We start from the raw sequence: 24,605 nt of genomic DNA, 5'->3' as shown, positions 1-24,605 counted from the left end.
ACATTTTGTTGCCCAGTCACTCAGTTTTGTGAGAAATCATCAGTCTGTCCTTGAAAATATCAGGAAATTGGCTTAAAATTCATGGATTTTGAAACAAATTTGGGGTTCTTTTTATTTGCCTTCTGAATTTTTTTTGAGCCTCCACCATTCTCTTTTATACTTTTCTCAGCCAGGAGAAAATTGTTGGCTATAAAATTACTTTGAGAATCCCAGCTTTTTTAAATCATATGATTCCAGGAGCCAGACCTTTAAGAAAAACACCAAAAAACTGTGAGTTTCAATAAAATCACAAGAGTTGGTAACACTGGTAATTGTACCCGCAATGTGTGTGTGAACCCATTTTATATGTGCAAAACCCACATATGTCTGTGTGTAGGAGACAGCTGGCCACCCACTTGCCCAATTTAAATGCACAAATGGTCTTTTGCATACACAAACAAGAGGCCTGCCACTTTTGGAGATTGAGTCTGAAAATCTGGCTGCAAGAAGCCTTGATAATCATATTTTGCCAATGAATACATGACCTTTATTTGCTTTATAGAGCTACCACAATCCTTTTCAGCTATTTGTTTAGAGAAGTTTCCCTCTGTATACCTAGAAATCTGTGAAAGACCTACACAGTAATAGAGTTCTGGAAATTTATTCTCATCAAGGTTTTGTTCTTTCAGGGCAATAAACTTCCTCTAGAATATACTACTAAAGATAACTATCAGTACATCTAAAAAAGACCAGGTGTTCCCAGAAATAATTTGTTTTTAAAATAATTCAGTTAAGTATTATTAAAGGAAGTGAATAACATTTGTTAGTGCCCATCTCTGTGTTTTTGTTTAACTTTCCAGATGTTGAACTGAAATACACAGGAGCACTAACGGTGCAAACCATGATAAACAATTTCCTTTCCTGAAAAGGTTTTTTAAAAAAACTCCTTATAAATATTGCCAAATTAAGGCAATCAGTGCCCTACGCATAATGCAACATGTAGTCCCCCACGTGAAGTGGCCGTAGTGAGGGAGGGCCATGGGGCTCCTTTCTCTCCCACAAAAGTGACAGCATAGGCCTCTTCCTTTCATGAGTGGCAGGAGTCCCCTTTCTTGCTTCCACAGAGAGGCTGGGGTGACCCCAGTATTTTCAGCAGCAGCTGGAATGTATCTGCTTGAGTAGGGGGGATAGGCCTGCTGCGTAGTTGCTTCTTGCCATAGGCGAGGGGAGTGGGTCTCAGAGCCCAAGCCCAAACATCTACACTACTATTTTTAGCCCCTCAGCTGGAGCCCCATAAGCCCAAGGTAGCTGACCTGGGCTCTGAGACTTAGTGCTGTGGGTTTGTTATTTTATTGATGTGTAGACATACCCATAGACTCTTCTGAGTGGTACTGGCAGGGCTCCTCAGAGCAGAGGACCTTGGAGTCAGAACCCTATTGAGATGCCTGGGGCAGCTGACTCCTCTCAAAGCTATTGGTTTACTGTGCCTGCAGATTCAGGCAGAGATTGTTGCTTTGGTTACTCGTTTAACAGAATGTTCAGAATCATTAGGAAAGGGATAGATAATAAGTCAGAAAATATCATATTGCCTCTACCTAAATCCATGGTATGCCCACATTGTGAATATTGCGTGCAGTTCTGGTTGCCCCATCACAAAGATATATTGGAATTGGAAAAGATACAGAATAGGGCAAGAAAAATGATTAGGGGTATGGAACACCTTCCATATGAGGAGAGATGAATAAGATTGGGACTTTTCAGCTTGGAAAAGAGACGATTAAGAAGAGCTATGACAGAGTCTATAAAATCGTGAATGGTGTGGAGAAAAAGGGTTATTTACCCCTTCACGTAACACAAAAACAAGGGGTCACCAAATGAAATTAATAGGCAGCAGGTTTAAAACAAACAAAAGGGAGTGTTTTTTCACACAATGCACAGTCAACCTGTGGAACTCTTTGCCGAAGGATGTTGTGAAGGCCAAGACTATAACAGGGTTCAAAAAAACTGGATAAATTCATGGAGGATAGGTCCATCGATGGCTATTAGCCAGGACGGGCAGGAATGTTGTCCATAGCCTCTGTTTGCCAGAAGCTGGGAATGGGGGATGGATCACTTGATGGTTACCTGTTCTGTTAATTCCCTCTGGGGCACCGGGTATTGGCCACTATTGGAAGACAGGATACTGGACTAAATAGACATTTGGTCTGACCCAGTATGGCCATTCTTATGTTCTAATACTTTGAAGCTTTACTTTGTAACCTTTCGTGCTAGAAACACTTTTTTTCTTTTCTTGTAATGAAAGCTGAGATCCACATGTAATTCCAACACTCCAGGAATTGGTGCAGTAGGCATAAATTATGGTGCCTATACCTTAATCTATAAAGAATGGAAAATCTGATTATTAGTTTGGTCAATCTTCATAGATTTTTTTTTCTTCAAAGAGGAAACATTTTAAGGTTGCTTACCTGCTTGATTTTTTTTTTTAATCTAAGGTCCATTTAACATACAATAATACTTTTTTATTTCTAAAAATACTAGGTTAATATTTGTTAAATGTTGCAGAAAATTATTATGACTTATAATCAAGTCCTAAAACCAGCTGGACTTTGGAAGGATTTACATGCAAATTAGGCTTTGTTTTTTTAGTGAAAGATAGGTTTGTTTTTAAACTACTGGGAGTCAAGATAGTGGATTATGCAAGGAATCATTTGAAAATTTACATTCTGTTCTCATATTTTGGCACAATATTGAAAAGAACATTAAAAGGCTCAGATTAAAAGAAAAATGTGTTTAAAACCAAAGACAAAGGGAGAGTGAGTGGAAAAGGATTTGGACAGTAAGTACCAAATATCAATTTAGAAAAAAGCAAATTATCTCAATAAACATCAAATTATGGGGCTGCCTGAATATCTGTGCACATCCAGAGAAGTGTGGAGTGGGAGGGTTATTTTTTTTTATTATTTAGTTAGTGCTGACAAAGTGCTTGGTGCAGTCCGATGGGCCAGATCCTCAGCTGGGGTAAATCAGCAAAGCCCCACTAACTTCACTGCTACTATGCTGATTGAAATGAGCTGATGGTCTCTCAGTATTTTTACAGGTATTAATATGCACCCCAGTCCTGGTTCCCTCAAAACCCACAGAGCCCTCTCTACAGACCCTCTCTTATAGGAGCCATAGACGGCCATTCTGAGGTTGGGGTATGATATTAAATTAAATGTTGCTGAAACCAAGTTATTTTCAGGGTCAGCTTGTATCTTATAAAATGGAGCTGTTTACTGCCTGCAGTTTTACTGAGGTACATGAAAGTTTAATGATTTTGGAATGTGAGTCCTTTCTCTGACGAGTGACAGGATATTTAATTAGTGCAACTTTAAAAATGGCCTAACAGTTTGTTTTTTCCATGCTTAAAGAAGATTAAACCAAATATTAAAATGGTAATGCACTTTTGAAATCTGTTTTGTTTTGTTTTTTAAATCCTAGGGTTGAAAAGAAAACGCCCAGATGATTTAGGATGGTCCGTATGGTGATTGAAGTCAAAGTGGAAGAAATTGCAAATTGTTGAGGAGACTTTATGTGGCTGTGCTGAATCTGTGATTCCTGATGGATCAGCCACACATGGTAAATCAGATGCAGCAATTAAGTGAGGAGGAGATGTTTTTTCGAATGAAGAGTTGGGGGCAGTGCCACTGGGATTACTGATCACACCTCTGGCACCAGCTATTTTGATACTTGTGTGAACATTTCTATTACTTTTGTTCTTCACGAACCACAGCATCTAACCCTATTATGCTTTATTGATTCCGTTAATCAATATTTTACTTGCTCTTTATTCTCTGCACTTATGTGCATGGTTTCCAACAGTGCCTTTTATGACCATATAAAGTAACTGTTCAGATCCTCAAGTGGGCTCATTGATTTTGTCCTGGGTTCACCAAGACATAAATAGCTCCCATCTGTGTGTAGTAGACAAGAACATGTTTGTGTGATAGCATGGGCCAAGAGAGCTCTGTCAGTAGCCTCTGGTCATTCTGACAGTCCTACTTCTAATGACTTTAAAAAAAGTTGCTCTTCTATACATTCTCCACCATTGGTACCATTGCCTATTCTTGGGTGATGAGTGAAAGGGAAACCTCTAGTGCAGTGGTAAGCAACCTGCGGCCCACAGGCCGCACTTGGCCAGTTAGAATGATCCGATGGTGGGTTGCCAGACTGTTTGCATTTGAACGGCCGCCCGCAGCTCCCATTTGCTGAAGGTTGCCCACCACTGCTCTATGGGCATGATCTAAAGCCCATTTAAAATCAATGGACTTTGGATCAAGCACTGGCTGCTCTTCCTATAAAAATACAACCAAATTACAACCATAACTACAGTACTGCAATATAACCCACCACCAGCAGATCAGGCAATCCCAAAGCTTAAATTCCCTATCCTTACAATTTAGATGTCATGTTTAAAACTAATAAGTAGCATTGTAATCAAATGCTTTTTTCCACTGGGCAGTTCAGAGCAGAATGAAGGAGCACAAAATGCTCTGTTCCCAGTAATGGAAGAATGGACGTAGATCCTACAGAGCATGCTCTCCATTTCCATCAGAGTTGACCAAAACTTCTCAAATGAAAAAGTTTCCTACTGAAAAATGGGATTTTTCTCAAACCTTCCCCCCCGCCACCCGGCCAGGAAAATGTGTTTTGTTTTTTTAATGAAAATGTTCTATGTTTCAATGGGAAAGTTTCATTTTGTTTTTCAAAAATTGAAACATTGTTTTAAATTTCAAAAATGTGTATTTTTCCTTTCACTCTTTCCTCTGTTCCCTCCCCTTCCCCCCCTTTTTTTCATTCCCCCCTGTAACTTTTCAAAACGTCTCCAACTCTGGAAAAGTGATAGCTGCAAAAGGAAAAGTGAAACTCTAACTTTGCTGCTCTACAATTTTCATAAGTTAAGGAAATTTATTAATGTTCTTCCAGACCTGGAGTTGTCCAGCTACCAGTCCAGACCCCTGCATAAATTAGACACACTCCTGCATTGACTTTGTATAGAATGAAGACAAGATCCTGCAACCTAACAGGAGCAAAATCGAGGGAACTATGTGTGTATAAGGACTACTCAGGTGAGCAAGTATTGTAGTCTCTCGAATGCTATCTCTCATGCTATAAAATATTTTACAACGTCTGTATAACCATGAAATATTTTTCTCTGATTTCATCCTTTCTGTGCTTTGAGAATCTCTCATACACTTCAAATGATGTCTCACAATGTGAATAAAACAACACAGCTGCAAAATATGAGCCGTGCCATATGATAGGTATGAATTAAGTGCAAATCACGTGGCTTTTGCTGGTGACCTCCTACATTTTGTATCCATAACCTTATTTGAAGATGAGAATACCTGTGATGGAACAGTTGTTGTAGCAGAACATTCCATCAGCAGGAATACTAACCCCTCCACTGAGCAGTCAAGATTCCCCATACTTATGTAGCTGCTACATAGAGAGGAGAGAGAGAAGAGCAGATAAATTCTATTTAAGCTGTAGAGCACAGGAAGACTTATTCCTAATTGTAACTATAAAATAGTATTGAATACACATGTAACATGTATTCTCACCTCCATCAGTGAGATGTACACATTATAAGAAAATACCTCAAATATTTCAATATGTTCTTTAATCTGCAAGTGTCCATAGTGCAGCCTGCTTTACTATTAAACCTTTACCAGCCAACCAAGTGTTCTTCCCTTTTTCTGTTCCCAGCAGTACCCTCCTTTTTGCAAAAACATTTTACTTTGAATGCATTAATTAATTGAGAACCTTTTGGAGTTGGGAATATTTTTTGGTAATAAGAATATTACACATCACAAGTAGGAATCAAGTAGTTGAAAGAAAAGCCTTTGATGAAAGGAGAAAATGAAATAAACAGTCATATAGATACTTTTGGTGCTCTGCTGTGTGTGTGTGTGTGTGTGTGTGTGTGTGTGTGTGTAAAGGATGTGGGGTGTGTGTTTGTTTGTGTGTGTGTGGGGCGGGGGGAGAATGAAAGTACCAATTCCATGCCTCTGCAGAGTGCAGAGCTCAACTGCACTCCCTGCAGCTGGAGGGAATAGTTTTCAGGTATGGTAGCCTCCACCAGGTGCTGGGAATGGGAAGTAGGTTTGGTCAGGAGGGATGGGAGTGGAAGGATTTAATGTAAGACTGCCAATGAATCAGTAAGTACTGATTTATTTAAAACAAAATGGGTGAAATGTTCAGACTTCCTCAATCCAAGTAATGTTGCATGCATGCATTTGCCCATTGCAAAACTTCAAGGATCTCCCTGTTCAAATTTTATGTGTAATCACTAGTCTCCTGTGAACTTTGGCTCACTTGCTCAGCCTTACATTGCCACAGTGACCTAAAGCAAAAGCGATTCAAAGTGCCCACAAAATTCTAAGCCATGTTAGAGTTTTAGTGCATCTAAAAACATGTTTTCATACACATACTTGAATACTCTAAAAGTTCATAATAACGGGGACAATTGATGCATTTAAATATAAATTACATAAACTATTGAATCACTTCTGTTCAAATTTGAATTGTTTTTTCTGTCCTCCCTGAGAAATAGAAGTCAAGACAAGTTTGAAACTTCTAGGTCAGATTTAGTTCTCAACTACACTGGTGAAAGCCTGGAGGAGCAGCTCTGACTTAAAGACTGGAAGGCTGCATACCCAGTGCGGACAGGCTGTGGAGAACCTATGCAGGAGAGAACTTTACACACAGCATGGTATAGAGCTGTACTGTCTAGTGCAATGTTTCTCAAACTATTGTATTGGTGACCTCTTTCACATCGCAAGCCTCTGAGTGTGAGCCTCCCCCTTATAAATTAAAAAGACCTGTTTATATATTTAACACCATTATAAATGCTGGAGGCAAAGCGGGGTTTGGGGTGGAGGCTGATAGCTCATGACATCCCATGTAATAACCTCATGACCTCCTGAGGGGTCCCGATCCCCAATTTGAGAACCCCTGCTCTAGTGGCTCTATCTGCAGTGGTGCAGATAAGATATTTGGGGTAGCAGCAGCAGAGAGGTAGGGGTCTGTGATAATACCTGTTTAGGGTGTGTGTGCACCACAACTGCAAAAACTACTGCAGGCCGTGACCTGCACTGGTGACCTTGGAGAGACTTGGGAGCAAAGTGGGAAGGCAGGAGTCCATCCTTACAGAGAAGAGCCTTGTTGCAAAGCCTGTTTGCTTGGGCTTTCTGCAGGGAGAAATGATTTGACACATGATGTGGGGCCTGATCCTGCAAACACTTACTCACATGAGTAGTCCCCTTGGCTTCACTATGGATGCTCAAAGGAGTGAAGGTTTGCAGGATCAGGCCCATAATTTTTTTTAAAGGGCTTCTTAGTTCAGTGTTGGCATAGGGAGCATAAATAGGTTTTTATTCTTTATAGAATTTCCCCTCATCTGTTACAGATTTTATGCATAGTTTTTAAGACAAAAATTTTATTGTATTTACCTCAGGAGAAAAATTTAAAATGTATGGGGAGCAGTTTTGTGCATTTTCCTTAATACCCAATTGTTTAAAGATTGTGGAGCTCACATGTACAATCTGAGGGTTACATGTCCAATACATTGTACAGACAGTTATAAAAAAGTGATATTACACAAAGACTTTTTTGTATGTAGAATTCGCATTGGAAATCTCTTTTCAGCAGTGCTTTGAAGTAGAATCTAGCTCCCAGAGGTGGATAATCTTAATGTTAATTTACTGCACCACAATGTGCATTATTACAGGACATGTGAGTGATTCATCCAGTGAATGAAGAAAAATTATTCCAAATTATTATTGATGAGTTAATCAAGATAGCCACGTCAACTTTCTTTGTCCATTAGTGTGAACAGTATTTCACAATCATAATAATAAGAGCCAAATGTTAATGGCTGAGGTAATCAGACCCTAATGAAGAACAGTGAAAAATACTCTCTTTAAATAGTTTACAATGTTCATAATCACTGAAGTGGTCAGTTGGTCCCACGATTCTTCATATTTCATAATGTGTGTTTACAAACCAGCTTCTTGTTTTAATTTATTTTTTCTTTTCAACACGAGACCAGAAAAAACAAGGAGCATAAAGACCATAAAGCTGGATAACAGCATCATGAATAAAAATTACCTTGTAATATTAGTTTGTACTGAGAAAAAGGATTTTTATAAAGGGGAATAGATGACTAACAGGCCTTTGTTACCTTTAATTTCTGTGGTTTCGATGATTCTACTATTAAAAATCATTCTAGTTTTAAGACTTAACACACATGCTTAATCTTACCCATGTGAATAGTGCCATTGACTACTTACCTGTGTAAGTCTTTGCAGGATCCAGGCCTTAATTACTATTTTCAATCAAAATATAGCCCTGATTCTGCAGACATACACTTGAGTAACCTGGGCATCTGAGAAGTCCGACTGAGTTCAGTGGGACTGCTCATATGAGTAAAGTTATTCATATGTCTTCACTTATGTGCTGTATGTGTTTTGGGTGTATTTCTACAGCATGTCATACATTAATTCTTACAAATCAAGTAAAGCCTCTCCTTTAATATTATGTCTGAAAACACAGTAAAAATAACCCAATAAAATAAAGACTATTTCTAATGCCATTTTAGTCTATATATGAGATCTAAATTATTAGTAAGGTACATATCCTGGCCAAAAATCTTTCCATTTGCAGGTACTACAAGACTAAATTTCACAGTTTGATGGCTTGGAAGATGATAGAGTGATTGCTGGAAAAGCTGAGTTACTGAAAATTTGCAGAATGTGTTAGGAAGGGAAAAACAAAACATCTCTAGAGCATTCGCCTCTCCAACTATCTGCACTAACCCGGATATCTTCCTATACTTAGAATCAATAAGTGGTGTATTAGTTGCTGCAGAATGGCAGAAAGTTTATAATGGTGCCCACCAAATTAGGCTTGAAGAATAATCTCCCAAGCGTAGTGGTGGAAACTCCTTCACTTGGGCTTTTTAAAACTCGACTGGATGTTACACAAGTAAATGTATACTAGAACTAGAGAACAATTCTGCACTGGCCGAGAGACTGATCGGAGCATCTAGTCTATCTTTTTTTTTACCTCTAAAAAATAAGATTTTTATGAACTGACATTAGGGAGGAGGTTCAAGACAGGCACAATACTGTCCCCAAATGAAAGGTGTGTTCAAGTTCTGGCACAAACCATCCCCAAATCTGTACAACAAATTGTACAGAGTACTGGGGTTGTCCAAGTATCTGCTGAGTTGGTGTAAAGGCAAGGAAGAGAACCTGCTCTGCACAGCATTCCTTGCGAGGGCCTCTCCCACAGAAATACAAGCTAAAGAGAATTCTCAGCTGGTATAAACTGATGAAGCTCTTGACTCCAAAGATATGTGAATTTATATCAGCAGAGAATTTGGCTGAGCACCAAATTAATGATTTTTTTGTGTAAGAGCAAATATTGAGCTTGTTACGAAATTAATGCAGTTGTCTCAACTATAGCTTAAAGAGCAGAAAAATGTATTGGTCAAAGGGTTACATTTTGTCCAGAAACACCTGGTAGGGTGTCCTGGTGGCAGAAAATTGGCCAGGTTGGGGAATTTATGACTGCAGAAGTTGGCCACAGCTTACCCTCTGCTACTTATGCAGGGGAGCCAGTGTAGCCAACAGCATATAGCCCTGCCTGGGGAGGGGACATGGCCAGGGCAGCTGGGGGACGAATTGTTTCAGCACATCTGGCATCCTCCACCAACGGTCTCCAAGAAGGCTCCAATAAGTTGCAGGATGACTTGAGCAATATCTGCACAGCTGCTCTGCCAGATGGGATGATGGCCCCTATAATTGCAGGGATGAGCAGCAATCACTGCAGGATGAGTGATGCCTCCCTAGATCTAGATGATCCATTTTGAGATCTGTGAGGTTGGAAGGCCTCTCTCCCAAGGTCCTCCCCCTTAAGAGGAATGTTCCATAGGAAACTCTACATAGTCAATCTTCAAGAGTTTTCCTGTGATCTGGCCCTGAGTGCAGAATTTAGCTCCAGGAATAGAAACAAAAAGTTATAAAATCTGCTTTTATTTCAAAACACTGTGAACTGCAAAGAGGCAATGTGGACTTTTTCAGTTAAAGTATTTGGTTTATTTTTTAAAACTCAACTCCCAGGGAATATTTTTGGAAATCTAGGGGAAAACTGTATCTGCTGATGCATGAAGATGCTGATAATTATAGTAGCTATTCAGTGTAACTCTCTCCTGCCCACTACAATAAGTTCAGATAGTAGGGACACTTAAAATGTCATATGAGAAGTGAGAAGGAAGTTCTGACAGCTTTATTATGGTTATTGCTGCTTGAGAAACCACTATCTCATTAATAAGCACACACTATTATTTAGCACATCTGGCTGTTTCTTCTAGAGAGGGAGAACATCTTGGATTGTTTTGAAATTTACTCTGGAATGTAGATCAGAAACATGTTGAGAAATATAAGGTAGATGCAAAATTCAACTTAAAAAATACCAAAATCAGAAACACCCCCATATCTATGTATATATCAAATGGGTATAACTGGCGGCAGTTGGATGCTATTCTTATTCTTGTGGATTCACCAATTGGCAGTTTTACTATCTGTATTCTAGTAGCAGCTACTATGTGCTAGGCACTGTTCACTCACACACCAGGAGCTAAATTTTGTCCTTGTGTGTGCATATTCCATTTACTACCAGTCAGTGAAGATGAAACTGTGTTTGTTGGCAAAATGTGGGTCATTTAAGGCAATGAAATCCACATGTGTGCATGCAACACCAGAATCTGTCCCATTTATACCAAAAGGAGCAGCTTGTCCTTGTTCAATGGCAACATCTGACCCATTAAAGCCAAGGGGAATCTTTGTCTGGAAAGCTAGAAAATGGAAGTAGGCCTGAACTGAAACCTTGGTTTGAACAGCTCTGAAGGGAGAGGAAGCTGGGATCTGAATTTCATAAGCTGGTCCCTATTTTATCTCTAACTAACTGGTCTAACTAAAACCCAGGATGTGAACTCTCCCAAACTGTGGGGTGTTTGAAATTCAGATCCAGATCCAAATCCTGTGGCTTTGGCCCTTCTCTACTAGAAAGTGAATGTTATTGTTTCTGTAAACAAGACTACATTTAAGTGGGGTTCCAAGATATTGCCTAACAATAGTACACACAAGAAGAAGCCAGGAATTTCCTGAATTATAATTCTGGTCCTGCTACTGACTGTCTGCATGATCTGATTCTAGGGGACACCATATAATCTCTTTGTCTCAGTTTTATACATATCTGAAATGTGGTTCACTCATCTACATCCCAGGGCTATTGTAATGCTTAATTGATATTTGTACACATGCTTTGACATCAAGCAGAAAATAAGTGCTAAGTAGTAGTTTTTTTTCCTCCTTCTGATTTTGAGGGACATTGACAATCTATATGGATGTAATGGTGGTTTAAAATCATTGTAATATGTGTTCCCAATTAACAATGCTCCCAAGACTTCTGCTAACAGATTTACTTCATCCAGGCATTAAGACCTCAGGGACCTTTTTCTTCCCTGCTCATGTGCTTTATAAACTGTTCAGCCAGTTTGGGCAACACAAGAGAAAAGAGGGACTGCTAATTCCACAGCTACAGATAAGTGTCAAGACTGTCTTAGACAGATTTTCATTATAGCACTCCAGCTGCAACAACAAGAAAACTTTCATTAAGAAAACTCCTAGAAATATACCCTAGTTCTGTTCTGGAGTTACTCCAGACTCTCGTTAACATCTGTGCAATAAGGTCCTATGTCAGTCAATGGACTTGATGGGGAGGCTCAGCAAAGGATTGCTCATCATGTCCCAAGTGGGAGCTCTGACTTAATACCGAGGCACAACTATTGAGATTAGATAGTTGAATACAATTATGCTTATTCATTGAAGAGTCAAAGGAATCTTGAAAGAAGGCTTGTTTTGTTTTTGGCCCATTCTACACTTACAAAGTTTGCCAGTATAGCTACACCAGCAAATCCTTCCTAGTGTAGATGCAGGCTTGGTACTAAAGCCAAAGGTAATCCAAAGGCATTTAACCCATCCTCTCCTCAGATGCTGAAGGTGAGATTCAAAATCAAATCTGATGCAGCCACAATACAATATATGAGCGTGACATACTGTACCCCATGTTTACCCCTTTTATATGGTTGTTATATTTTGTACAAAATGTCTTGTGAGCTGTCATTTGAAAACTCATAATCTTCTGAATGTTATTATTCTGTTGAAATTTGTGTAACATTGAAATTATGATATTTTGCTGTATGTTTGTTACTGAAATATGTTGTAGTTCTGGGAAACCCCCACAGACTAACTTCTCAGAAACAACATAAGACTGACCACAGGTGTTGGGAAAACTCTTAACTGCTGAAACAACCATTTGCCCTCGGGGGAAATTATAATAAAAATTTACATGTCCTCTGTGAGACAGTTCAAACTTCACATACACAGAAGGTGTAAGCAAGAAACTTATAATTCACCTAAAAGACATTTCAAATCTTACGTATACAGTGGACTGTTTTGTCTACACCCCAGCTGGGGCCAATCCTCAAAGATAGGGGAAAGGCATAAGAATGGAGAACTCAGAACACACAAATCACCTGTCTTTCCCGCATCTCTACTCATGGCAGCAAGATTGCTTGATAGACAAAGGTGCATCATGGAACTGTGTGTGAGTGGTGATGGCCTGCAGGTTTTCCAGCCAGTTACAGACTGCTGAAAGCTTTTGGGTGAGAAATATTTTTGCTTTTAAACCTGTTAGCCTTGGTAAAGTTTAGGAATTAACTTGCATGTTTATTTTTATTTCTTTTATAACCAACTCTGACTTTGATATGCCTTATCACTTAAAATCTATCTTTCTCTAGTTAATAAATTTGTTTATTCTTTTATCTAAACCAGTGTGTGTGTGTTTGAAGTGTTTGTGGATTCTCTACTCGAGTCAACAGGGCTGGTACATATTCATTACCCATTCTTGGAATGACCGATTAAACATGAGTTTGTGCCATCCAGTGGGCTACTGAACAGTACAAGATGCACATTTCTATGGGGCAAGGCTGGGGCTGAGGGATATGCAGGTGTCACTGTGTATCTATTCATGGATGGTGGGGTATAGCATTCATGAATTCAGCTTGGAGTGACTTTGCATGCTGGTGGCTGTGTGAGTAAGCAGAGCCTGGAGGGATTTGCTGTTCACTAGCAAAGCAGTGTAAAAGGCATCGCAGGCTACAGAGCTAAGGGGAGACAGCAGTTCAGGTCGCACTCTGGGAAATGTCACAATGTGCTGACCTCAGCAGTTCCCAAGAATTAAATTGATTAATTTTATAATGATTTGCAGAAAGTAATACAAATAGGATTGCCAGTTTTGGCTGGATGTATTCCTGGATATTTCATCACATCATATAATCTTTAATTAAAGATTAATCTTTAATTCCTGGAGACTCCAGGACAAGGCAACCCTAAAAAAGAAGTTTCATGACCAGATGTATTTTTGATGATGGGAGATATTAATGCAAAAGTAGAATCAGACTGGAATTCCTGGGCTGGAGCGGTAGGTAGAGTCAGACTCCATGGGGAAAACCAAAAAGAACAGAAGCTACTAAATTTTTGCATAAGCAACAACTTTATGATAACAAACCCTCTTTTTCAACAGAGAAAGCTGCATAAGTGAAACAACATCACCTGATGGGCAAACAAAGAACATGATAGACTTTGTACTTCCGAATTGCAGATGGAAACCAAATGGGTTGTTGTGAAAATAGTTTGTGGCCATATTGGATTGGATCATAAATTAATGCTAGCATCAATGAGGTTGAGGCTGAGAGCAGGAGTGGGTGGGTGAGATTCGGTGGCCTGCATTGTGCAGGAGGTCAGACTAGATGATCATAATGGTCCTTTCTGACCTTAATATCTATGAATCTATGAAAAAAAGCCAGGAATTAGGATGTATGATGTGGACAAATTGAAAGAGCTAGCTATCAAGAGAGAATACAAAGAAGCTGTGCAGAAAGAAGAAATAAATGTTGAAGAGACGTGGAATAGCATAAATATGGGATTATGAGAACTACTGAATAAGTATTGGTTCCAAATGAAGAAACTAAGGTGGATAACAGATGAAATGCTGCAGTTGAGTGACAAGCTTTGGGAAGCTGAAGGAAAAATAAAAGGTAGGTGCAATTGTAAGAGCCACCTACAACAGATTGACCAGAGAGATAGAAACAACTGGATAAATGACCAAGGTAAAACAGCAGAAGGATACACAAAGTGCAATGCAGGGGTTTTATTACAAGATAACAGAACTGTGTGGGACATGTAAGTTGAAGATGTCAGTGCTGAAAGACAAGTGTGAGTAAATAATTGAGGATGAACAAGCAAAGAATAAGCAATGGAAAGAATATTTTGAAGACCTATGCAACATACAAAACAGAGTAGATAAAATGGTTCCGGAGAAGCTTCCTAGTACAAGAGATGCTGGAATTCTTAGAAGTAGTAAAAATCTCAAGAGCCAATTTGGAAAAGAAAAGGTGCCAGGAAGTGACAACATAACTGCAGAACTGCTGCAAGCTGGTGACAATCACCCAGGAAAGGTGATGCACAAGCTATAACAACAAGATTTACAAACAAGAGCAAGCGCTGAGTGAATGGGCAAAATCTCTAATCTACCAATCTATAAAGAAGTTTATAAGAGCGAGTGCAAGAACCACAGGGGAATCAGCTTATTGATCATGCTGGGAAAAGCATTCATGAAAATGTTGCAGAGGAAAATAAAGCGAGATGTGGAGGCAGTGCTTGCAGAGGAACAAGCTTGATTTGATTTAGACCGGGATGAAGTACAACAGATCAGTTATTTGTGATTAAAACAGCTATCTGAGAAGTACGTAGAACACAACCAAACCTGTTTTTCAACTACTTTATAGACTTCAGATAGGCTTTTGATCAGGGCCAGCCCACAACATTTTGGCACCTGAGGCGGGGAGCTCAAATGATGCCCCATGCCTCCTGGCTTGGGCCAAAACTTTGAAAGGTCTCAATTCTGCCGCCTTCTTGTTCTACTCCTTTCATGGTACTGTTCTGCTACCTACCCCAATAAAGGAGAACTAACAACTTAAAATGCCTTGTTCAAAAATTTTAAGTAACACTTAACTTTCAAACACCTAAACAACAAATGTAACTTTTCTTGTCTGCATAGTAAACACTGGCATTTTTATCTGTTTGAATAATCAAAGTGGTGCTTTCCGTGCCTTCTTGGTTGCAAAGATTTGAACTGCTTCCTGCTGAAGGTCCACAGTCTGGGCCAGCTCATGCTCTATTGAGATGGTTGCAAGGCCAACCAGCTTCTCCTGTGTCATTGTGGAGCGAAGATGTGTTTTTATTAACTTCTGCTTGGGGAAGCTGCGTTCTCCACTGGCAACTGTTACAGGAAGTGTGTTAGGGGGCTTATTCCTTCACCCACTTACTTCCCTAATCCTTCTCGCATGAACAGAGAGCAACAATACCCCAAGTCCAAAGGTGCAAACAATTAGATGTTTATTGGGGTGAACGTCCAGCAAGCATGATTCCAGTTTCCTTCCTTAGTGTCCCCCTTCCTAGCTCTGACACCACAGAGCCTTACACCTGTGTCCCTGTTCCCATTCCTGCCCTTAGCCAAACATGATTCCAATATCCCCACCCCCATTCCCTGTTCCCATTTCCCCCTTTAGCAAAACATGATTCCAATTTCCCCACCCCCATTCCCATCCACCACACACATACCCACCCACCCACCCACTCACTCACTTCCTGATTGACTGCAGACTATATAGTAAAACTTGAGTTCTGCTTAGCTATACCTTAACCAATCATTTTACTGAAATTTAACTAACCAATCCTAACATATTGTAATATGATTATTTAACCAATTATATCCCACCACCTTAATTAATTTACACCCAGCAAAATTAATTATACAGCAGACAGAAACAATCACAAAACCAGACAGAGATTATACAGACAAATAATAGGGAAATGGGGACTACAGTGATAGAACAACACAGAAATGAGGATTTCACATCCCAGCTATTGATAAGTGAGTTCTTGCCAGACAGGATAGTATCAAACTAAGTTTCCTTTTACATCTTCTAGATGGCACTTCCCTTTCTCTGGAGGTGATAGGCATTATCAGGACAGGATTATATTTCTAACAGCCCAATGGCACCTTATTTCAATGTGACTAGTTTGGAATGTGAGGATGTGACCCTTCGCTTCCCAGCTTATGGCTGCCTTTGTTGCTTAGCCAAAGGCCTTAGCCTAAGAACAGGGCCTCAGACTGTCACAGTAAGAGAAGGCTCTTACACCAGCAGACAGTGACTTTGAGTCTTTCTTTTATACCTCTATAACTAGACAAGTGATAAGAATACACCTAAATTCATAGAGTATAGGCCTTTACAGACAGGCCTGAATATCTATAGCCTAACACTTAGAAATATGTGCAGAGCAATAAAAGCATTTGGAAAGAGGATGGTCATCTTATTTGTGCACATATATTCCAGAACAGCCTTTGGAGTTGATCCTGCTGAAATGTATCTTGAAAGGGCTTTCAGTTCATCACCTAAATCACTCGCATCAATATTGCGCATGTCATCATGTGTCAACACTGTCTCTAGTGCCCTGCATTGCTGGTGTAGGTCGTCTTCAGGTATAGTGAGGAGTTTTAGAATACCATACAACATGCCAAATATACTGCCCTGTTCCTTGAGCTGCATGAAACGTTCTTCAACTGACTGTATTGCACAATCTAGCACCTGGATAAAGAATTCAACTTTGAATTGTTGTTTGGGGTCTCTTATGGGATTATCCCGTGCCTCATAATCAAAATGTCGTCTTCTTCGTCGACTCTTGTATTCTTGAATGGATGGGAAAATAGCTTCTGTGCACTCTTCAGAACATTTTGAAATCCCTCATCTGACCAATAAAACTGTAGTTATGACTTTGCTTTGTCCAGTTGTTCCATTCCTCCAGATAGATCACGGTCAACACCTTGGACTCTCTTGCTTACAACATTTATTTCAAACAGTATTTCATACCACAACACTAAGCCACACAGAAATTTGAAGTTATGTTTGTTTCTGCTGATTCCATTTCCCTCTGCCACTGTTCTCTCATAAACAGTTCCTGTCATAGCATTATCCTCCATAATGGCAACTATGGCATCATCTACCTTCCCAATTTGGTGTTCGATAGCCTTTATCGCCTCCACTCAACTTTCCCATTGTGTGGCACTCAGTGGTTTCAGTGTCAGAGAGGAGGTTCCCAGAAGCTACTTCAAAATTTGCCATCTTTGAGTTGATGCAGAGAAGAATACATAGACGCTTTGAATTACATTAAAAAATTCAGCAGCCTCACTTGAAGCTAATGCTGCATCACTGACCACCAAGTTCAATGAATGAGAACTGCATGGGACAAAAAAAGCTCGAGGGTTTAACTGTCAGATCCGTGTCTGCACTCCTCTGTTCTTTCCTCTCATGTTGGCACCATTATCGTAGCCCTGACCTCTCATGTCAGCTATCGCAATTCCCGTATCTTCCAGCTTTTTAAGAAGCACATTTGTCATACTACAGGAACTGGTATCATCAATGTCAATAAATTCTAGAAAATGCTCTCTGACAGTCACCATTGCAGGGACATTTTCAGTAGGTTCTGTTGTTGTTACAAAATGCACCATTAAAGTAATTTGTTCCATATGGCTGATGTCAGGTGTGCCATCCAGAATAACAAAGTAATATCTTGCTGACTTCAGATCTGCCACAATCTTCTGTTTGACTTTTGTTGCCAGTAATTGTACGATCTCATGATCTTCTCCCCTCTCCAAGGCTTGCCATGCACAGGTCTGGGAGGCCGGGGGTGGAGGGGAAATGCGGCACACCCAGGGCAGGAGGCGGGGGCAGGGATTTGGGGAAGGGGTTGGAATGGGGGTGGGGGTGGAGTTGGGGCTGGGGAACGTGAGTACCCACTGGCACTGGATAAAGTTGGTGCCTATGAACTGTATGATCTCATTTTGAGGTGTTTTTCCAAGATAGTGGTGTGTATATTTCTTGGGTGGTGACTCTTCTTAGATGCTCCTGGAGTACAGCATCAAACTCAGCCATCAGCTCCACAATTTTAAGGAAGTTTCCATTGTTTGGCACATACAGCTGATCTGAAGTGCCACACAGTGCTAGGTTTTGGGTAGCACGCATTCTCACAATGGCAGTGAGCCTTTTCAGAACATTTTGCCACTAAAGAGACTCTCATGCAATCTTCTTGTGATACTGATCATCTATGATGGCCTTTAACCTTAGTCTCATCTCAAGCTCTTTCCACCTATGGAATGCTCTCTGGTGATTTGCTGCCTTCTCATGGCATGCCAGATTTCTAGCCAGATTTTTCCAGTCCTTTGTTCCCGTAGAACCCAATGTGGCTGGAACATTAGACTGGAAGAGTTTGCAAGAAAAACAGTATGCAGCATTCTGGGTTTTTGAGCACATAAGCCATGTCCTCTCCACTTTGTCACTATTGGGGATTTCACGCCAGTAATGTGTTGGATGGGAACTTCTCATTTAATTGTCTTTGGGGAACATGAAGTTTTTCACTTGCTATGGCCCATGCAGTACAAGGAAGTCCCTCAATCTACGGCTCAAGTGGGTCCACAGTCCTGGATCATCTAGACTTAAGGAACTAAACTCAGCAGCAGCCGTTTCTTGCACCTCCACCACACTCTTCTCTGATCTACACTTTTCTTCAGGAATGTGCATGGTTACATCCATTTGAGATGGAGATATGGATGCTGCAGTAGCTGCCAGGTCACCTGAACTCTGACGAACTGGAAGATCAGGCATCTCCTCACCACTCACATCCTCACTGGGGCTGCAAGGCTCACCATGAACATTTGTGTCTATGTATCTCAGGAGAGCTCCTTCCTGCTTAGATAGAAAAGCTTCCTTTGCTTTCTTTCTTTTTCTGAATGCTGCCCCAGAGGGGTGTTTTCTTCTTTCACTCATGACTGCTGTTCTGTGTCAGCTATAGGGGCTCTCAACACTCAGTTGAAGGGGACAAACAAGCAGGCTGGTAGCAGGGCCTGAGTGAGGGAAGATATCAGCCTCTTAAGGGCCTAACTGTCTCCTACTACTTCAGTTGACTGCCTGTGCTCCTCAAGTGGGTTCAGGGAAGCAGCAGGAAACAGGAAGCTCCCTGAGAAGCTGGTGTTAATCAGTCCAGGCTCCTGGGGGTGCTAGAGAGGTACATAAGAAGCTCCTCCTCCTCTCTCTCCCTGCAGCGCCTGCTGCTTTCTGTTATTCCCTCTCACCTTTTCGCCTGCCTGCCTGTTCTGTCTCTTGTGCCCTCCTTCCTCCTGCACAGCACTCCACCATCTCTGCGCATCTGGAGCAGAGAGAATACATATGCATCAGCAGCAGACACAATTTTCTACACTCTGGGTCCTAGTGGTGCCCTTCCCCCCACAGTCTGGCACCTGAGGTGGCCGCCTCAGTTCACCTCATGGTAAGGCCAGCCCTGCTATAGATAGTATTTGGGAGAAAGGGTTATGTAGCGGCGCGGTCACCCCACTCTGGCCATGAAGGGGTTAAAAACAGCCCTGGGAAAGGGCTGCCCCAGGGAGCCAATAGGAAAAGGCTTGGAGGCAGTCAATCGGGGCCAGACTGGGCTCTATAAAAGAGCTGCAGGGCCAGAAGGCAGGACAGTCTCTCTCTAGCTATGGAGAGAGAAGGACCTGGCTGCCTGGGAGCTCAGGGTACCGGGAGTAGAGCATGGCTGGGGAAAGGCAAGAGGAGCTCCAGCCCAGCAAATCCCCAGGCTGCGGGCCTTGGTAAAGGCCAAAGCAGGTACTGGGGTTGCAGAGGCAGCTGGTCCTACCCCCTTGCCAATGATGAGTGGCCATTATAGACTGCAGTCTGCCCCAGGGAAAGGGGGCTAGATGATGACTGGCAGTAGCCACTGAGGCAAGGTGGGCATAGAGGGCTGGGGATTCCCCTGGCAGGGGAGATCCAGAGTGGGGCAGAACCCTGAGGTAAAGGGGCACCGGGGTCCGGAAGGGACTCAGGGCCTGAGGCAGGCAAGGCACCGGCCAGCAGAGGGCGCTCTGAGTGCTGAAAGAGCTAATTCCCAAGATGACCAGCAGAAGGCACCTCACTGGTGAGTCGACGCGTTGCTACAGGTTATGACAAGTCTTGAGAATGAATGGCATCCCCGAGAAATTGATCAAACTGATAGACAACAGCTACAGCAAGTCTATGAGTGCAGTGAAAGTAGACGGGAAGCTAATGGAATGGTTCTAAATGAACCTAGGAGAGAGACAAGAATGCATGTTATGCAGGAGGACAGTGAATATCCTTAAATTCACAGATATTGATCTCATAGTATTGACTAGGGAGAATAACTGATAAGGTAGGCTGTGAGCAGAAAATTTTGGATTGAAGATCAGCACGAAAAAAGCAAAAATTATTGCAATTGGAAGACAAGGAAGATGTAAGGATAAAACTCAAGGACAATAAACTAGAACAAGTGGAAAAATTTGTGTTCCTCAGAGGGCTAGTATTGAAGAATGGAAATTGTGAAGGTGACATAAAAAGAGGACTCCAGGCTAACTGCTATTGCATTCAGAAAACTCTAAGATCTGGAAGGCTAAAGACATTCTGATAAAAATCTGCATATGAGAAAATTGTTAGGCCAATACTGATGTACAGATTGGAATATGAGGAAAGCTGATGAACAAAAAATATTGACTGCAGAAATAACTGGCTGAAGGGAATTCTGAGTTTCAAGACCGGAAAAAAAAATGAAGGGATAAGAAAATGGCTAGAGCAAGAAATAATGCTGTTACAAAAGATCCAAGAAATGTGACTGCAATGGTTTGGACATGTGTTGAGAATGGACCCAGAAAGAATACCGGAGTGCAAGGAACTAGAAATAGAGGAAGATCAAAGATGTGCTGGATAGACACAATGAAGAATGACATAGAGGAAAAAGGTTTAAAGATGAATAAAACCATGAAGCTAGTACAAGACACAGTGGTGGAAAGACTTCATCATTGCTGCTGAGCTAACCATGGGAATAGAAGAAGTAGACACAGCTTATTTTGGCAAAAAAGTGCTTTTGTCAGTATAGTTTATGTTGGTTCTGCAAAGTTACACCAGCAAAATGCCAGTAAAACTGGGTCTAAACTAGGGCTTTTGGTGCTATAGAAATGTTGCAAAAAACTTATTCCCTTATTAGAAATTACTGTATCAGCAAAGTTTCAAATGTAAACCTGACAAGAAATCTGCATGAGCATTTTATCACCAGTATCGCATCTCTAGTTTTGGATGATGACTGAATGTCAAAAGTGGAGTTTCTGAGATTTCCCCCATACCAGCTCCCAAACTACAGCCGTGTATGTGTGCGCCCGAATTTGTTTTGCTGGTGGTATGTTGCTTTGTTTCAGTAGCAGTGTTCTTTGTATTCAAAGGGTTTTCATGATTAGCATTTTCTCATACAACATTGAAAAATAGTTTCCTTCCTTACTACCAATGCATAATGATATGTAAGATGCTTGTAAGTAACTTGAATGCACTATCATCTATGTGAGCTGTTTGGTTTCTCTTTTACGTGTTTTCCTTTGCATTATCTGACCTTTACAAAAAATACCATTAAAATACATATTGTGCCATACATAAATAATTTTAAATGATCTGTTTACTATAGATATACGACATTTACATGCAGTGTGGAGTTACTTATGCATGTGAAAAAGAGATTAAGAGAGCTCTTTTACATCAGCTGAACTGTATCACATTTCTGTAAGGTTCCCAGTAGTTCATCAGTGACCCTGTAAGACATTAACAACATGTGACATTCTTTTTACAAGTTGCATTAGATTTTTGATGCATGTATCATGAACAGCACGACTTTACTTTCAATACTAAAAACGTCACCTTCTAGAACCATTTATTTATGAAAAAACACAAAGGTGCAAGGTGATGCTAAATTCTATTTTATTAGTTGGCTAGCATCAACCCATCTTCCTTCCCCACCTGGTCCCAACCTGTTTTCTTTTGAATAAAGGTGCTTATATTTAAGCCAATGCTTTGTATTATGCTTCAGATAATATGTAATTTGTGTAACTATGTACAATGTCTGGCTCTCACACTCTTCATAATCAGTCTGTCCCTAATGAAGTCTCTGCTCCCAGAAAATACGGTGGGAGAGTAATAATATTATGCATTCTTTGAAAACTAGTCTAGAGTTGCTAGTAGCATCTAGTAGCATAATCCAGGCACACCTCTGGTTTAAGGTCACCATCATGAGCTGTACTGATAGACATTAGAGCACACCGTGCCATGTTTAAATAATTTAAAGACTCTGACACAAACTAGCATGGGAGTTCAAAAGCTGACACTGTTAATAAACTATTGTTATATATTTATGCTTGGATCTTCCTGCAATATGTTTTTTGAGCAGGTGAGACTATGCTATGTGAGTAGGATGATGACAATATTAGGGGGGAAACTATGGCTGCAAATGAAGAGGTGGATGAAAGCCCTGTGACCACTACTTGGTCCAGGACACTATTTCCACATACTGTGCTGGGGAGCTGAAAATTCCTGTTCTGCTGGCAAGAAAGAGCCCAACTTCAAGGATCCAGGCTTCCCTACCACAGACAAAAAAAGCAAAAAAGGCATCTTAAATTGGCTATACAGCATAACTGTTCTGCATAGATTGCTCTCTTCTTTACCTACTATAAAGACATGGAAATTTATCAATCAAGCAGTTAATATCCATGCAGCGAGGTCTTTGAGAATCAATAATGCTATTCTGAGCACACACGTCTTTAAAGGGACACTGTCACTGTGCAGCCCTCCCCACAATAATAACCTAGGCTGTCCCACTGGGGGCATGGAAAAATCCCACCAGCCATCCACTATTATGACTGGAATTGTTCTTGGTGGTAACTTGGGAGAAAAGTTGGAAGGGAAGGTCCTCTCCTGGATCAGTAGCTGGTTAAAAATTAAGAAACAAAGGGTAGGAATAAATCGTCAGTTTTCAGAATGGAGATGGGTAAATAGTGGTGTCCCCCAGGGGTCTGTACTAGGACAAGTACTGTTCAACATATTCATAAATGATCTGGAAAAAGAACTAACCAGTGAGGTGGCAAAATTTGCAGATGATACAAAACTATTCAAGATAATTAAGTCCAGAGCAGATTGCCAAGAGTTACAAAGGGATCTCTCAAAACTGGGTGACTGGGCAACAAAATGGTAGATGAAATTCAATGTTGATAAATGCACAGTAATGCACATTGGAAATCATAATCCCAACTATGCATATAAAATGACGGGGTCTAAATTTGCTGTTACCACTCAAGAAAGAGATCTTGGTGTCATTGTAGATATTTATCTGGAAACATCCACTCACTGTGCAGTGGCAGTCAAAAAAGCTAACAGAATATTGGGAATCATTAGGAAAGGGATAGATAATAAAACAGAAAATATCACATTGCCTATATATAAATCCATGGTTTGCCTGCAACTTGAATGCTGCATGAAGATCTGGTCACCCCTTCTCAAAAAAGATATATTGGAAAGGGTACAGAAAAGGGCAACAAAAAAGATTAGGGATGTGGAACAGCTTCACTATGAAGAGAGATTAATAAGATTAATTTTCAACTTGGAAAAGAGGCAACTGGGTGGGGGGGGAATACGATAGACGTCTATAAATCCTGACTGGTTTGGAGACAGTAAATACCGAAGTGTTATTTACTCCTCATAAAACATGAACTAGGGGGTCACCAGATTAATAGGCAGCAGGTTTAAAACAAACAAAAGGAAATATTTCTTCACACATTGCACAGTCAACCTGTGGAACCCTTTGCCAGAGGATGTTGTGAAGGCCAAGACTATAACAGGATTCAAAAAAGAACTAGATAAGTTCATGGAGGATAGGTCCATCAATTGCTATTAGCCAGGTTGGGCAGGGGTACAAAACCACGTTCTGATGTGTCTCTAACTGTTTTCCAGAAGCTGGGAATGGGCGACGGGATGGATCACGTGATGTTTACCTGTTCCGTTCATTCCCTCTGAAGCACCTGGCATTGGCCACGGTCAGAAGACAGGATATGGGGTTAGATGGATCCTTGTTATGACCCAGTATGGCCGTTATGTTTTTATGTTCTTAAAGCAACAAATCAAGCCAGGATGCTGTTTGCTGGGGTCATAGACTCAAGTATGAATATAATATGAGAGTGTGTATGTGTGCTGCATCACCATGGACTTCACGGCCTTGTTGTCTCCAGTCCTGGGAATGGGCAGGGATTTATATTAATAAGAATCATATGAATAAATACATGAACATTGTATCTTTAGAGGAAATAAAATGCTTCATGAATTTGTTACTGATCTGGCAAACACTTTCTTGCATGAAGGAAGACTGAGTTGGTGAAGCAGCTCTGTGCACATAAGAACTGCGCAGCATCAGGTGCATCTACAGAGTCTGGTTTCTGTATAAAGGCTATAGGTAAAAAGCCAAATGACCATAATGATGTTTCCAAATACCTATAGTTCCCAGTCCAGCACCTAAACC

The 24,605-nt window shown here is 40.7% G+C and overlaps 1 long non-coding RNA gene across 1 annotated transcript; it reads left to right on the top strand.

The window, feature by feature from the left end:
• Positions 1-3,471: 3,471 nt before the first annotated feature.
• On the top strand, positions 3,472-24,329 carry LOC311523612. Its single transcript, XR_014712390.1, has 3 exons — positions 3,472-3,597; positions 4,945-5,087; positions 24,044-24,329. It is a non-coding gene; the product is annotated as an uncharacterized lncRNA (long non-coding RNA).
• The last annotated feature ends 276 nt before the right edge of the window (positions 24,330-24,605 follow it).

The sequence above is a fragment of the Lepidochelys olivacea genome, assembly GCF_965140295.1.
Source record: "Lepidochelys olivacea isolate rLepOli2 genome assembly, chromosome: 7".
NCBI lineage: Eukaryota > Metazoa > Chordata > Testudines > Cheloniidae > Lepidochelys > Lepidochelys olivacea.
Note: the sequence above shows the minus strand (reverse complement) of the source record. Positions and strands in the feature narration are given on the sequence as shown.